At 40.7% G+C, this 14,434-nt stretch overlaps 1 protein-coding gene across 2 annotated transcripts in view; it reads right to left on the bottom strand.

The window, feature by feature from the left end:
- Positions 1 to 14,434, bottom strand: part of rab5b (RAB5B, member RAS oncogene family) — a 67,514-nt gene that overhangs the window by 31,951 nt on the left and 21,129 nt on the right. Inside the window, exon 2 of one of the 2 annotated variants that reach the window (XM_078551791.1) lies at positions 7,197 to 7,372. The exons of the other annotated variant lie outside the window; for it this stretch is intronic. The gene's annotated coding sequence lies outside the window, so the exon portion shown is untranslated. The remainder of the gene's footprint in view (positions 1 to 7,196; positions 7,373 to 14,434) is intronic. 2 annotated transcript variants of the gene reach the window in all.

Here is a 14,434-nt window from a genome sequence, read left to right as displayed (position 1 = left end):
AAATAACTGATTTCACATTTTCCCACATTATACTCCATTTGCCAGATCTTTGCCCACTCACTTAACCTATGTCACATTGTAGCCTCCTTACATCCTCTTTACAATTTACTTTCCTACCTATCTTAGTGTCAGCAGCAAATTTAGCAACCATTCCTTCAGTCCCTTCATCCAAGTTATTTGTATAAATTGTAACAAGTTGAGGTCCCAGCACTGATCCCCGTAGCACACCACTCGTCATATCCTGCCAACCGGAAAAAGACCCATTTATGCCAACTCTGCTTCCTGTTAGCTAACCAATCCTCTATCCATGCCAATATGTTGCCCCCACACCATGAGCTTTTATTTTCTGCAATAACCTTTGATGTGGCATTTTCTCAAATGCCTTCTGGAAATTTAAATACAGTGCATCCGCTGGTCCCCCTTTATCCACAGCACATGAGACTCCTTCAAAGAACTCCAATAAATTGGTTAAACATGATTTCCCTTTTACAAAACCATGTTGACTCTGCCTGATTACCTTGATTTTTTCTAAGTGCAGTGCTTTAACATCTTTATTAATAGCTTCTAAAATTTTCCCTATGACAGATGTTGGGCTAACTGGCCTATAGTTTCCTGCTTTCTGTCTTCCCTTTTAGAATAAAGGAGTTATATTTGCAATTTTCCAATCTAATGGAACCTTCCCCGAATCCAGGGAATTTTGGAAAATTAAAACCAGTGCATCAACTATCTCACTAGCCAATTCTTTCAAAACCTTAGGGTGAAGTCCATCTGTCCCTGGGGATTTGTCAGCCTGCAGCCCCAACAATTTGCTCAACACCACTTCCCTGGTGATTGCAATTTTCCACCTCCCTCCCTTCCATTTCCTGATTTAGAGCTATTTCTAGGGTGTTTTTTGTGTCCTCTATAGTAAAGACCGAAGCAAAATGCCTGTTTGATTCGTCCGCTATCTCCCTACTTACCATTGTCAATTCCCTAGACAGACTCTCTATAGGACCAACACTCACTTGGTTAACTCTTTTCTTACTTAAATATCTATAGAAGCTCTTACTATCCGTCTTTATATTACTAGCTAGCTTTCTCTCATTCTAATTTTTCCCTCATTAATCTTTTTGTCATTCTTTGCTGTTGTTTATATTCTTTCTAATCTTCTGACCTACCACCCATCTTTGCATAATTATATGGTTTTTCTTTAAGTTTGATACTGTCTTTAACTTTTTTAGTTAACCACAGATGGTGGGTCCTCCCCTTGGAATTTTTTTTTCTCAATGGAACATATATATTGTGTATTCTGAAATATCCCTTTAAATGTCTGCCACTGAACCTCTGTTGGTCTATCCATTAACCTCATTTGCCAGTTCACTTTAGCTAGCTCTGTTTTCATGCCCTCATAATTACCTTTAAGTTTAAAATACTAGCCTTGGACACACTCGTTTCTCCCTCAAAATGAATGTAAAATTCAAGCATATTATGATCACTGCTACCTAGGGGTACCTTCCGTAGGAAATTATCAATTAATCCTATCTTGTTGCTCAATAACCAGCTCTCTGGTTGGCTCCAGAACAAGCTGTTCTAAGAAACTATCCCGAAAACATTCTATTAACTCCTCATCTATGTTATCTTTGCCCATCTGAGTTTTCCAGTCTATATGCAGATTAAAATTCCCAATAATTATTGCTGTACCTTTCTAGCAAGTTCCCATTATCTCTTCTTTTATACTCTGTCCTACTGGGTAGTCACAATTAGGGAGACTGTACAACATTCCCACTAGTGACTGCTTGCCTTTATCATTCCTCATCTCAACCCAAAACACTTCCACATACTGGTTTCCTGAACTTATGTCATCCCTCTCTAATGTGCTAATACCATCATTAATTAACAGAGCCACCACTCCACTTTTTCCTAACTTCCTGTCCTTCCTAAATGTCACGTACCCTTCCACATTCAGGTCGCAATTTACGTCATCCTGTAGCCATGTCTCTGTAATGGCTATCAGATCGTACTTATTTATTTCTATTTGCGCTATCATTTCATCTGTTTTATTTTGACTGCTACACGCGCTAAGATACAGAGCCTTCAGTTTTGTCCTTTTATTATTTTTGGAGTGTCTAGCTTTATCTGCCGATTTACTCTTAGATTTGCCCTCTCTGCCCCTTCCTGTCACAGTCTGTTTATCATATCCCATTTTAATACCCGTCTCTCTTGCCTTGCTTCTACTCTTTGGTTTACCACATCTTCCCAAATTGGATTCCTTGCCCCCACTATTCAGTTTAAAACCCCCTCTACTGCCCTAGTTAGGCAGCTCGAGGACGTCAGCCCCAGCACTGTTCACGTGTAGATTGTCCCAATGGTACAGATCCCACTTTCCCCAATACTGGTGCCAGTGCCCCACAAACCAGAACCCGCTTCTCCCACACCAGTCTTTGAACCACGCATCATTTCTCTAATCTTATTTGTCCTATGCCAATTTGCACGTGGCTCAGGTAATCCAGAAATTGTTACCTTTGAGGTTCTGCTTCTTAATTTGGTGCCTAGCTCATCTTACTGACTATGCAGAGCCTCCTTCCTCATCCTGCCTATGTCGTTGGTTCCTTCCCCTCCTACTGCAAGTTCCTCTCCAGCCCTGAGCAGATGTCCCAAAACCTGGCACCGAGCAGGCAACAAAGCTGTCTGGACTCTCTCTCTTTGCTACAGAGAACAGTGTCAACCTCCATTACTATACTGTCCCCTACTACCGCTACATTCCTTTTTGCTCCCCCCACTTGGATGGCTTCCTGTACCACAGTGCCATAGTCAGTTTGCTTATCCACTCTGCAGCCCCCATTCTCATCCAAACAAGCTGAGAGAACCTCAAACCTGTTGGACAATCGCAGAGGCTCACACTCCTGCACTCTGGGTCCCCTTACCTGTCTACTCACAGTCACACCCTCCTGTCCTTGGCCACTGACCAAATCAAAAGACCCTAGCCTAAATAGTGTGACTGCCTCCTGGTATAAAGCATCCAGGTAACTTTCCCCCTCCCTGATATGTCACAGAGTCTGCAGCTCAGCTTCCAGCTCAATGACTCTGAGCCAAAGTTCCTCAAGGTGCAAACATTGCCCTGGATCATAATGTTATCCAAGAGCTCCCACATGCTGCAGCCTTGACACATCACCTGTCCTGCTCTTCTTAGTGTGCTTTAAATAATTACTTAATTAATCACTTATTTACGTTGCTATCTTATATATTTTATTAACTTTACCACCAAATTGTGTACTATTTTAAACATTAGGGATAGAATAGAACTTACCCACTTATCAGATACCCGCCAAACAGCTAGCTCCTTTCCCTATAGTAGAGCAAGAACCAATTTCTATGCGGTGAGAAAGACGGGAAGAGGAAATGAACAACTTCTTCTCCCCTTCCCTGAACTCCCTTCTCACCAAGCTCCAAGACTTTACTCAGTTAGTCAGATGCACTCCATTTGCCCAAAAATTGCTCAAACTTGGATTGAAATGGTTTCTAAATGTTTTCGTATAACTTGATATCCAAAAATCTACTCATACGCATGTGATCTAGTTTAAAAAACGATTGATATGAATCAGTCTTGGTGACACAGGTTTCTTAAAATAACTATTTTTTTTCAGTTTATTCACAACTTTTTAAACTAGCAGCATTCTGCACATCCTGTACATCGTGTAACCTATTCCATTTACATTTCATTTTATAGATTACTTCAACATTCATGGGATGCTGCAATTGCAAGTTTTATGGTCTGACTGTTATTCTGGGTAGCAGTGCTTATTTCAAACAATGAACATGTGCTGTATCCGTCCACTGTGTGCTGTATCCATCCACTCCTCACCATGTTCTCGCACTATCAGGCAATCAAGGCCGTAGCTAACACTGTACCATTTTTATTACTTAGCAATCTGAAATATCGTTTCTGGCTTCCTAAAAACAGCAGAATGTAATTTTGTTTTTAGAAGGAGTGCCAACACTATTAGATGCTTACACATTTATTGCTAACTACACATAATACAGTTAAAGGGCTTATATACTGTAGATACATCTCAATGTAAGTTTACAGTCCTAGTCCATAAAACTGCTTACCTTTAGCTTCTCATGGAGAAATTGAAACAAGCCAATTGAAAATACACACACGCACAAACCAATCACGAGTTGATTCTGTTGACACAGCAATCCAGCTGAGGTTTAAGTGCCTCAGCAAAGACCAAGTGGATCTTTCCATTTCATGCACATTCATATAACTTTTAACTCTTAAAAAGTACAGCAGAAAATACTTTTAAAAAACTGTCTTTAATGATCTCTCCTAATTAATGCTGGATAAAGGATTGGCTGCTATATCAACAATAGAAATAAAATACTTAGCCAATAGTCTTTGGGTGAATTCAGCAATGTGCATTTAAATAGTGCTTATAACATAGTAAAACATTCCAAAGAGCTTCACAAGAGCTTTATCAGATAAAATTTGACTCAAGTCCACATAAGGTGATTTTAGGACAGGTGACATAACACTTGATCAAAGAGGTAGGTACTGACGAGCTTCTTAAAGGAGCTTAGAGAGATACAGAGGCAGTAAGCTTTAGGGAGATAGAGCTCAGAGCCCAGGCAGCCGAAGGCACAGCCGCCAATGGTGGAGTGATTAAAATTGGGGAAACAAGAGGCTAGAATTTGAGGAGCAATCAAGAACAAGAATTCTAAAATTGGGGCATTGCCAGATTGGGAGCCAATGTAGGTTAACCAGTAGAGGTGTGTGGTTGAGTAGAACCTGGTGAGATTTAGGATATGGGCAGCAGAGTTTTGATTTAGTTCAAGCTTATGAAAGTTGGGAGGCCAGCCATGAGAGCACTGAAATAATCAGGTTTAGAGGTAACAGTGGTATGAATGATGGTTTCAGCACTAGATGAGCTGAGGCAGTGGCAGAGATTGGCGATGTTATATAGGTGGAAGTACACGGTCATGCTGAAGGAGCAGATATGTGGTTGGAGTTCACTTCAGGGTCAAACAGAATGCCAAGGCTGCAAATGGTCTGATTTAGCTTCTGTGACCAGGGAAAGGATGAAGTCGGTGGCTAAAGAATGGAGCATGTGACAGAGATCAAAGTCAATGGTTTCAGTCTTCCTAATATGTAATTACAAGAAATTTTTGCTCATTCAGGACCAGATGTCAAAAGGCATGATAAATCAAAGGCAGTTGTAGGGACAGAGAGATGGTGAGTCAGGTAGAGCTGGGTACCGTCAGCATATGTGTGGAATCTGACTGTTTTTTAATTACGTTGCAAGGGGCAGCATGTAGATGAGAAATAGGAGGGAAACAAGGATGAATCCTTGAGGGGCTGCAAGGTAATGATGCGGGAGCAGGAACAGCAGCCACTGCAGATTCTCTGGCTAAAACTCGATAGATAACAATGGAAGTAGCCAAGGGCAGTTCCAGTTGGAGGACCAAAGAGAGGTGTTGGAGAAGGATGATGCGATCAACTGTGTTTTATATGTTATTCTGCTGCCTAGGTAAAGACATTGTATGTCTCTTTATGATTGATTTATTGGCTGTAAAGTACTTTGGAATGTTACGTTGTTAAAGGTGCTATATAAATGCAAGACCTTTTATTTGTTATGGCCAGAAATTTAATTAATACATAATTTAAAGCGACCCAAGGTCACTTGGGAGTTCTATTTCCTCAGGGAATTTTGTAGATTAGAACACAAAGTTCAGCTTCAAGTTGTGGCATCTGGTATTTTAAGATTGTTTTGCATATGTAATATGAATTGAGGTGTACTACTGCAATTTCAGACCACAGCTTCACAGCCTATACCTGACTTCCAGTTACTATTAAAGCTTACTTAGCTAAATTAATTATAATGCTCCCATCATTCGAATCATTCTCCAGCATAACTTTTGAATCCTAGGAGTATAGGCACTGCTGTTCATTTACCCTTGAGTAGCAAATACTCAGAACTTAGCCAACGGTACATCAACTGACCTAGTAAGACCATATATGTGGCTGAATCTCTAAGATTTTATTTGTCATGCACTCAACGTTAAAAGTACAACTAGTATTGCGTCATCCTTCAGTAGTCTATTTTTTAACTAAGAATGGACAAAGGAATATTCTTCAGTTGACACTGTACATTCTGCAGTCATACATTCATAATTGCATTTATCTTCCTAATTGGTATAGAGCTTCATACTTTGATCAGCAATCACTTGTACTATGTCCCATTTTGTTACAGTTGAAACATCTGTGATTTCTGCCATTATCCCATGGGTTCGTATTCTGTGGCACACTTCTTGGTTCTTAGGGTTGTGGACACACACCAGGCTGGGTGTGCCTTTGAGACAGAAAATGTTTTTGGCTGTATTAGATAGTTGATTCTAATTCCTTATTACTAGTTACAATACATGCACAGGACTAAAATTCAGTTATTGCCAGCTACATTTTTTGCAAAATGAAGAGTGTTTACATTTCAGTCTGACTACTGCAGGGCAAAGCAAAACATGCATAGTTCTGGAAATCCTCAATATGCTCGATCTGGTGGCTACCACTATGTGGAAAGGAAACCCAGACAGATGTCTGAATTGATATCAACTTGGTTATATTTATTTATCAGGAAGTCTGTGATTGGCTCCTACTGAAATAAAGTTGGTTTTAATATACTAATTTAGATTGAAGTTAGAGCCATTAAGTTGTATGGGTTTTCCTGTATCTGACAAAGAATAGCTACGAACCTAATAATAAGGGAAATGCAGATTTTGTGAATTAGTTTTATTTAAGTATACCTCCAAAACAATGTAGTTTTATTAGTAGGTGCCCCAAGGCACTTCACAGGAATGTTAACAAAATTTGACACCAAGCCACTTAAGGGGATGCTACATGACCAAAGGTTTGGTCAAAAAGGTAGGTTTTAAGGAGTGTCTTAAATGCAGAGAAAGAGGTAGAGAAGTAGAAAGGTTTAGGGAGAGATTTCCAGAAAAGATTTGAAACAATACTTCCTGTGGTTGATTTTATTTGAGGATGATCCACAGTCTGTAACTAGCTGAAAAGGCGGCTAGCGTTGATTATGGCAGTGGTACATCACATGTCCGAGGTAAAATGCATGTTGAATCACAGCTCAGGTGAATTATTTTTATACAATGCATTGTGAAAAATAACAATGTTTACAGCAATCACCATTTTATATTCAATGCCATTCATTTACCTGTTCTATGTTGATTAAATTGTCTGTTGGTTTATATGCCGAGTCTCAGTTTGACAGCGTCTGTATTCAATCCGTCTATTGGAGAATCACATGGTGGTCCGCAGTACATTCCAGTAAGTTGGCAAGCAAGGGCTCTCCATTTGCTCCTCAGGTCTCAACTATTCTTTATTTAGGTCCTAGGCAGGTAAAGATACATTGGGGATGGGAGGAGTTGTCAGTGAAGCTAAACCCAAGTAGAAAGTAAAATTCAAAGCATAATAATCGTTATCCTGGCAGCTAAAGGGAGAAATCAGGCTATCCATTCAATCACCACAACCTTGAGGTCACAAAATGGTCTACTTATTCACCTAAACGTTTCAAGTTGTCACATTCCTGATCAAATAACAATATCCTTAAGATTGTCTGGAACTGCTTCCAAAAATCCATCATTTAACACTAAGTGATAAAGGCTATTCTAATCTTTGGCGCTTTTTTATTTTTAAGACGTAATTTTCAAATAATCAAATCTATAATTAATTCCTGAAACTGTCTTTGTGGAGTTCATTTTTTTCTTACTTTATGTCTTTGCTCATAAGCTTCAATCAGCCTGGGACTGCAATACAAGAAAAAGGAATTCTTGTTACAAATGTATAGGGCATTCATGAGACCACACCTGCAGTATTGTGTGCAGTTTTCATCTCCATATTTAAGGATATACATGAATTGGAGATGGGACAGAAAAGACTCACTCGTTTGGTTCCTGGGAGGAAAGGGTTGTCCTATGATAAAAGGCTGAGTGAACTGGGTTATACTCAATGGAGTTTAGAAGAATGAAAGGTGATCTTATTGAAACATACATGATTATGAAGGGGCTTGACAGGATAGACACAGAGGTTCTTTCCCCTGGGAGGGAAATCTAGAACGCAGGGGCACAACCTCAGGAAAAGGGAGCAATCGGTTTGGGCTGGGATGAGGAGAAATTTCTTCACTCAGAATTGGGAATCTGTGGAATTCTCCAGCTCAGAGGGTTGCAGCCATTGGCTACAATTAGATAGGTAAGAATGGAACCAGGGAAGTGCATTCCCATCCAACTGATGATGGTGGGGATGGAATGGAGGATGATGGTGTGGTCAACTCTGTCAAAGGCTGTAGATAGGTCGAGAAGGATGAGGAGGGTTAGTTTACCTCATATATCCCATCTGTTGTTTGCAGGATCTCGCTGTTCGTAAATGTTTGTCTACAGAACAGTAACTATGATTTTAAGGTAACTCATTAGCTGATAGCAGCTTTGGGAGATTTCAAGGACCTGAAAGTCCCAAGAAATGCAAGTTTTTTTTAATAAAAAATGTTGGGTACCTGTTACTTTTATTAATATATGTTTTGGCTTGCATTTTACTCACTTCATGGATACAAGTTTAGCATTGCCTCATGACATTAACAACTTGCATTTTTATAGCACTTTTTACATTGTAAAGCTTCTCAAGGTGCTCCACAGGAGTGTCAAACAAAATTTAGCACCAAGCCATTTAAGGAGATATTAGGGTAGTGAAGAGGTAGATTTGAGGAGTGTCTTAAAGGAGGAAAATGAGTTAGAGACATGAGAGATTTAGGAAGGGAACTCCAAAGCTTATGGCCTTGGCAGCTGAAGGCACAGCCACCAATGGTTGCAGTGATTAAAATCAGGGATGCACAAGAGGCCAGAACTGGAGGAGTACAGTTACCTTGGATGGGTGCAGACTGGAGGAGGTTGAAGAGATAATGAGGGGCAAGGTTATGGGGGGAGGGGCTTGAAAACAAACAATAAATATTGAACTGGCTTCCACCACCATTTCAGGCAGTCAATTCAAGATCATAATTAGAATCAAAATTAAAATCTTACAGCACAGCCCAACATTCTCTGAAAGCGGCAGTGTCAGCACTATATGTTCTCGGAAATCAGTCATGTTCACACTCTTTTATGAACTCTGGTCTGCCTGACAATCACAGGATCAAATTGCACATTGCAAAGAACTTGAATTACAGCAGATTGTGTCAAATTGCACATTCTAGATAGACTGCTGGGTGAGTGTTGTCCTCCCACTTCCTGTTGGTGAGATTAAGAAATTTTCCATTTCCATCACAGTGGTGGAAGTACATGCAGTCATCTTTGAAAGAGCTATCCAACTAGTCCCACTACTCTGCTCTTTTCCCCTATTCATGCAATTTTCTCCCTTTTAAGTACATATCCAATTCCCTTATAAAAGTTAATACTGAATCTGTTTCCTCTACCCTTTCAAACAGTGCATTCTAAACTCTATATAGAAAAATTATCTTCGTCCCCTCTGGCTCTTTTGTCAATTACCCTAAATCTGTTTCTTCTGCTTACCAACCCTTTTGCCAGTGGAAGTAGTTCCCTTATTCACACAGTCAAAGCCCTTAACCTTTTCTACTCCAAGGAGAACAATTCCAGTTTCTCCAGTCTTGTCATGTTAATGAGGTTCCTCATCCCTGGTATCATTCTAATAAAAAACAAAAGCAAAATACTGTAGATGCTGGAAATCTGACATAAAAACAGAAAATGCTGAAATATTCAGCAGGCTTCGCAGCATCTATGGAGAGAAAACTAGATTTAACACCAAGGCTACAGGCTTGAAATGTTCCGTTTTTTCTCTTCACAGATGCTGCCAGGTCTGAGTGTTTCCAGCATTTTCTGTTTTTCTTCCCCATTCTAGTAAATTTCCTCTGCCTCCTCTTCAAGGCCTTGACATCTTTCTTAAAGTTGTGGCGTTTAGAATTGGACACAATACTCCAACTGAAGCCTAAACAGTGATCTATAATGGTTTAGCATAACTTCCTTGCTTTTGCATTCCATTCTATTTATAAAGCCAAGGACCCATATGTTTTATTAACAGCTATATCAATTTGTCTTGCCATCTTCAAAGATTTCTGTAGGTAAACCCATCTCGGCTCTTGCACCCCCTTTAAAATGGTGCAACTTTTGCCAGAGCTTTTGTGGATTCACAATGTACAGTATTCATGTTTGAACCTCAGGCGCACTGCATCTTCTATTCTATGTAAGAGTTTACACAGGTATTGAAAGGGCAACAGCAGGTAAGCTGTCTCAATGGAGGCAAACCGAAAATGTTTTGTTTCTAGGTGCAAAAAAAAAGTTGTGCTTTGCCTCTTCATTTTCATACTGCAGCAGCTTTAGAAAGTCATATATTCTTAATTTTGAAAGACTCATGATTGATCACTATTTTAAGTTAACTTCATTCATCTACTCTAACCAAGACATCATGTATGTTTCTTGTACAGCTCTCTTATACTGTCCTTTAGGTCATTTTGAAATACTGAAGTTTCCTATGATTTCACAATTATTTGAATGCATTTTTTATTACTAAAATGGGAAAATTCACAATGAAGTTTTGGACAAATAAGTAACGTGTTTTAAATATTAGGTGTATCTAGTTGAGAGAAAGCACACAAATAGTTGAATTTCTTTCAGACTTCACAGTAATTCAAGCTGCATCTTCTCCTGTCCCACCTACATCAGATTAGATTAGTGGCAATTTCACTACCTAATGTGCAGCAGCTTGGCTATTAATGCAGATCATAGCGTGTAAGTGGACCTTCAAAGCATCCTTCAAAAAACCAGGGTCGACCATATGCCGAGAATAAAATGTGTACTGCCAATGTCGGTGTAGCCGGTCACCATTTAGAAATGTGAAAAAAACATAACACCAGTAATTCAAATTACATCAACGTGTCACATTTTATTTAATCTTATCGTGTCCATGGACAGTCTATACATGGCCCAGCCAGAACTGGACACATTTTTGCGCCTTGCTGTTGAATTCGGCAAGATCTGCAACAGTGCAGGGTTCCTCTAGTGATAGACATTGCAGGAGATGTTGCACAGTCTGTGGCTCAGTTCCACATTCACAAGTTGTCGGGCAGGTTGTATATCCCCATTTGCTTAGTGACACCTTTGAACGACTTACACCAGTCCTAAGTCTGTTAAGACACTTCCAGGTTGCCCAGTTGCAATTAGCTCCTGGGGGAAGGCTTTCATCCGGTAGAATTTCCATCGCTGGGGGTTGTTCGAGACTGGCGAGCCGGTCTTTCCACAAGGTGATGCGGGCTTCAGATGGGGTTGATTGTAGTGGAACAACACTGTTCATGAAGCTCTTCCTTGACTTTAGGCGGCTGGGTGTAGGTGTACGACCATGAAGAGGGTGCCTCTCATCTGACGTTTGATGGAATCGCTCTTTCTTGCTGGCTACCGTTCTTCTTATATCATGGGGAACGATACCCGCCAGGATATATGGGCTGTTGGTGTTTGTTGGTTTTAAACAACCTGTGATAAGTCGGCAGCTTGCATTCAGAATGGCATCCATCTTAGCATGAGTAGATCTTTCCTGTGCAGAGCAGGCGTATTCGGCAGTGGAATAGCAAAGAGCAAGTGCACTGGTTTGCAATGTTTTCGAGCTTGCTCCCCATTTTGTGTTAGTGAGCTTATTCAGGATGTTGTTTCATGCGCTCACTTTTGCCTTTGTCTTTTCAGTGTGGTTCTTGAAGGTGAGGCATCTGTCAAGGGTGACTCCTAAGTAGGTAGGGTGCTCGCAATGCGTCAGTGTTGCTCCACACCAGGTTACTTTAAGCTGGCGTTTGGCTTCACAGTTTCTGAGGTGGAATGCACAAACTTGCATCATTGATGGGTTTGCACGAAGGTGGTTTTCTTCATAGTAGGATGTTAGTCCCTCCAAGGCCTCAGAAAGCGCTTTCTCCACGGTGTTAAAATCAGTGCTTTGGGCAGTGACACATAAGTCATCAGCATATATAAAACGGCGTGTGACATTGTCTATAGGTTGGTCATTCGTGTAGATGTTGTACAGCAGTGGTGCAAGCACGCTTCCCTGAGGAAGACCATTCTTCTGAATACGCCACCAGCTGCGCTTCCCACCTAGTTCAACATAGAACCGGCGATTCTGAAGCATGCTTTCTAACAGCTCTGTTAAGTGAATATCTTTTGTCATCTCTAGGATCTTGCAGAGGAGACGTCTATGGTTCACTGTATCACATGCTGCTGACAGGTCTACAAAAACAGCACTTGTTATCATCCCTTGTTCAAAACCATCTTCGATATGTTGTGTGAGGTGGAGCAGTTGGCTTGTTGTTGATTTGCCGGGGCGAAAACCTGCTTGCTCTGGAATGATCTTCTCATCTACAGTTGGTCCTAATGTATTGAGTATCGGGCGTTCAAACAGCTTATTGGTGTGGCAAAGCAGTGAAATTGGCCGAAAATTTTTAGGGTCTGAGGGATCTTTTCCGGGCTTTAATAGTGCTATTACATGTGCCTTCTGGCAAATATTAGGTAGCTTGTGTGTTGCCAGACAGTGGTTGAACAATTATAGGAGCCATTTCTTTGCTTGCTGTCCAAAATGCTTTATCTGCTCCGTTGCTATGTTGTCAAGACCAATTGCTTTCCCGTAGATATACCAGTTTCCAGCTCTTCCATGGTGCATGGTCCAGTGAAGCCAGGGTCATCGCTGTACTTCTTCCTATCTAGTTGTGCTCTTGGTTGCTTCTTGTTGATTTTTCCATTTAGGAGCAACTGGTGTGCAACTTGATTAGCAGACACATTTGGATGTTGGGCAGCTTTCTTGGGATCGCCTCCAAGTTTGCGTATGAGAGACCATGCCTTCTTGCTGTTTTTTGTAAGATCTGTTGTCTCTATCAAGGTGTCCCAGGTGTTTTGACGCTCTTGAGAGATACTTAACATCACCCTCTCACCGGTAGATATTGTTTCCTCTGAGAGGGGTCAGATTCAAACATTGAGACATACTCCCTTTAGAGTTCAGCATTCTCCTTGGTGAGACCAGAGATGTAGTGTGCTCTACAACCTCGGGGGATCTTCCTTCTAGCTGTTATCTGGACAGCTTTTGCAAACAGGTTGTAGTGCTCAAGTAGTGGTTTAATGCGTTTAACCTTACGGTCAAGTGCTCGTGTGAACCCGTTCCAATCGGCCTTCTTGAAGTTGAAGCACCTTTTGAATGGTGCGACGGTTGGTAACACTGCTGCATTTACCTGGATACCAATAGGATGGTGTTGTGTCTGTGGTATTGGGTCTGTGACAAGCTTCTTGCAGAGGCCAGCGATGTCGTTGCTGACAATGGCAAGATCTGGGTTATATCTACACTTCCAGCGGGCACTGTGGAAGGAGGCTGGCAATTTAGGATCATGGATGAGACTAAGCTGGTTAGGGTCCATTCATTCTTCAACTGCTTCTCCGTCGTTGTTAGACTCCTTTTACCCCCATTGGGTACTGTGGCTATTAAAGTCTCCAATGATGATCTGTGGTTTACAATTTTATTTTATTTAATGAAATAATTCTACAAGTATAGTTTAAATCACAATCAAAGCTTTAAAAACCGTCATCTCCTTTGGCTTCCAATGCAGAGAGTTCACGGAATTCATCCCGAGCCACTTTGGCTACGGCATCATTGTAAGGATCCCATTCTGGATCAGGTGTGGCATTTTCAGTTTCATAATCATCCTTCCACAACAAATCAGCATCCTTTCCAGCCACTGAATTGGATGCTCCACATTTTTGAACGTTCTGATTACAAGTTTGTGCATTACACTTTGTGAAGGTTTTTTTCTTTGTCAAACATCCACCTATTTCATTCAGAACGAACATGATCCCCGAATGGCTTGTTGAGGCAGACATCCAAAGGTTGAACTACAGACTTTAGACATTCTGGTGTATCACTGCAATTTGGATGTTACTTCTTCACAGATGCCTCTTATACGGGGTTTAAACATGTCCCACGTTTATAAATTGTGATCTCTGTAGGCCACCAAGACATCTATTTCACACATTATTGACCACAACTTCATTCCACCCTCATCCATCCATCCAACTGTGGTCATGAACATGCACAAAACTTCCTGTGGTGAACTTGAATTTTGGCATGGTTTAACGCTTAAAAATTACCACAGGCTTTAATTTTGTCAGTCATGCAGGCTAGTACCACTGTGAATCTTGTCTTTCCATCCTGTGGTTTGCACTAGAACTGTTTTCAAACCTTTCCATTCCAATTTGGTTGCTGGACATATCAAAATTTATGGGCGTTCCATCCATGTTGCTGATATAACAATGAGTACTCATGTTTTTACTGTTGTCTGATGATAAATCACTGGAAACTGGTAATTCTGGCAGAGGGCTTTTGGTAGACTCTGAGCAATTGTGGTCTTCTGTCACAAAATTTTGTTCCATA

Source organism: Cetorhinus maximus, chromosome 11, assembly GCF_964194155.1.
Source record: "Cetorhinus maximus chromosome 11, sCetMax3.hap1.1, whole genome shotgun sequence".
Lineage (NCBI taxonomy): Eukaryota > Metazoa > Chordata > Chondrichthyes > Lamniformes > Cetorhinidae > Cetorhinus > Cetorhinus maximus.
The sequence above is the reverse complement of the archived record's forward strand: the minus strand, read 5'-3'. Positions and strand labels throughout refer to the sequence as shown.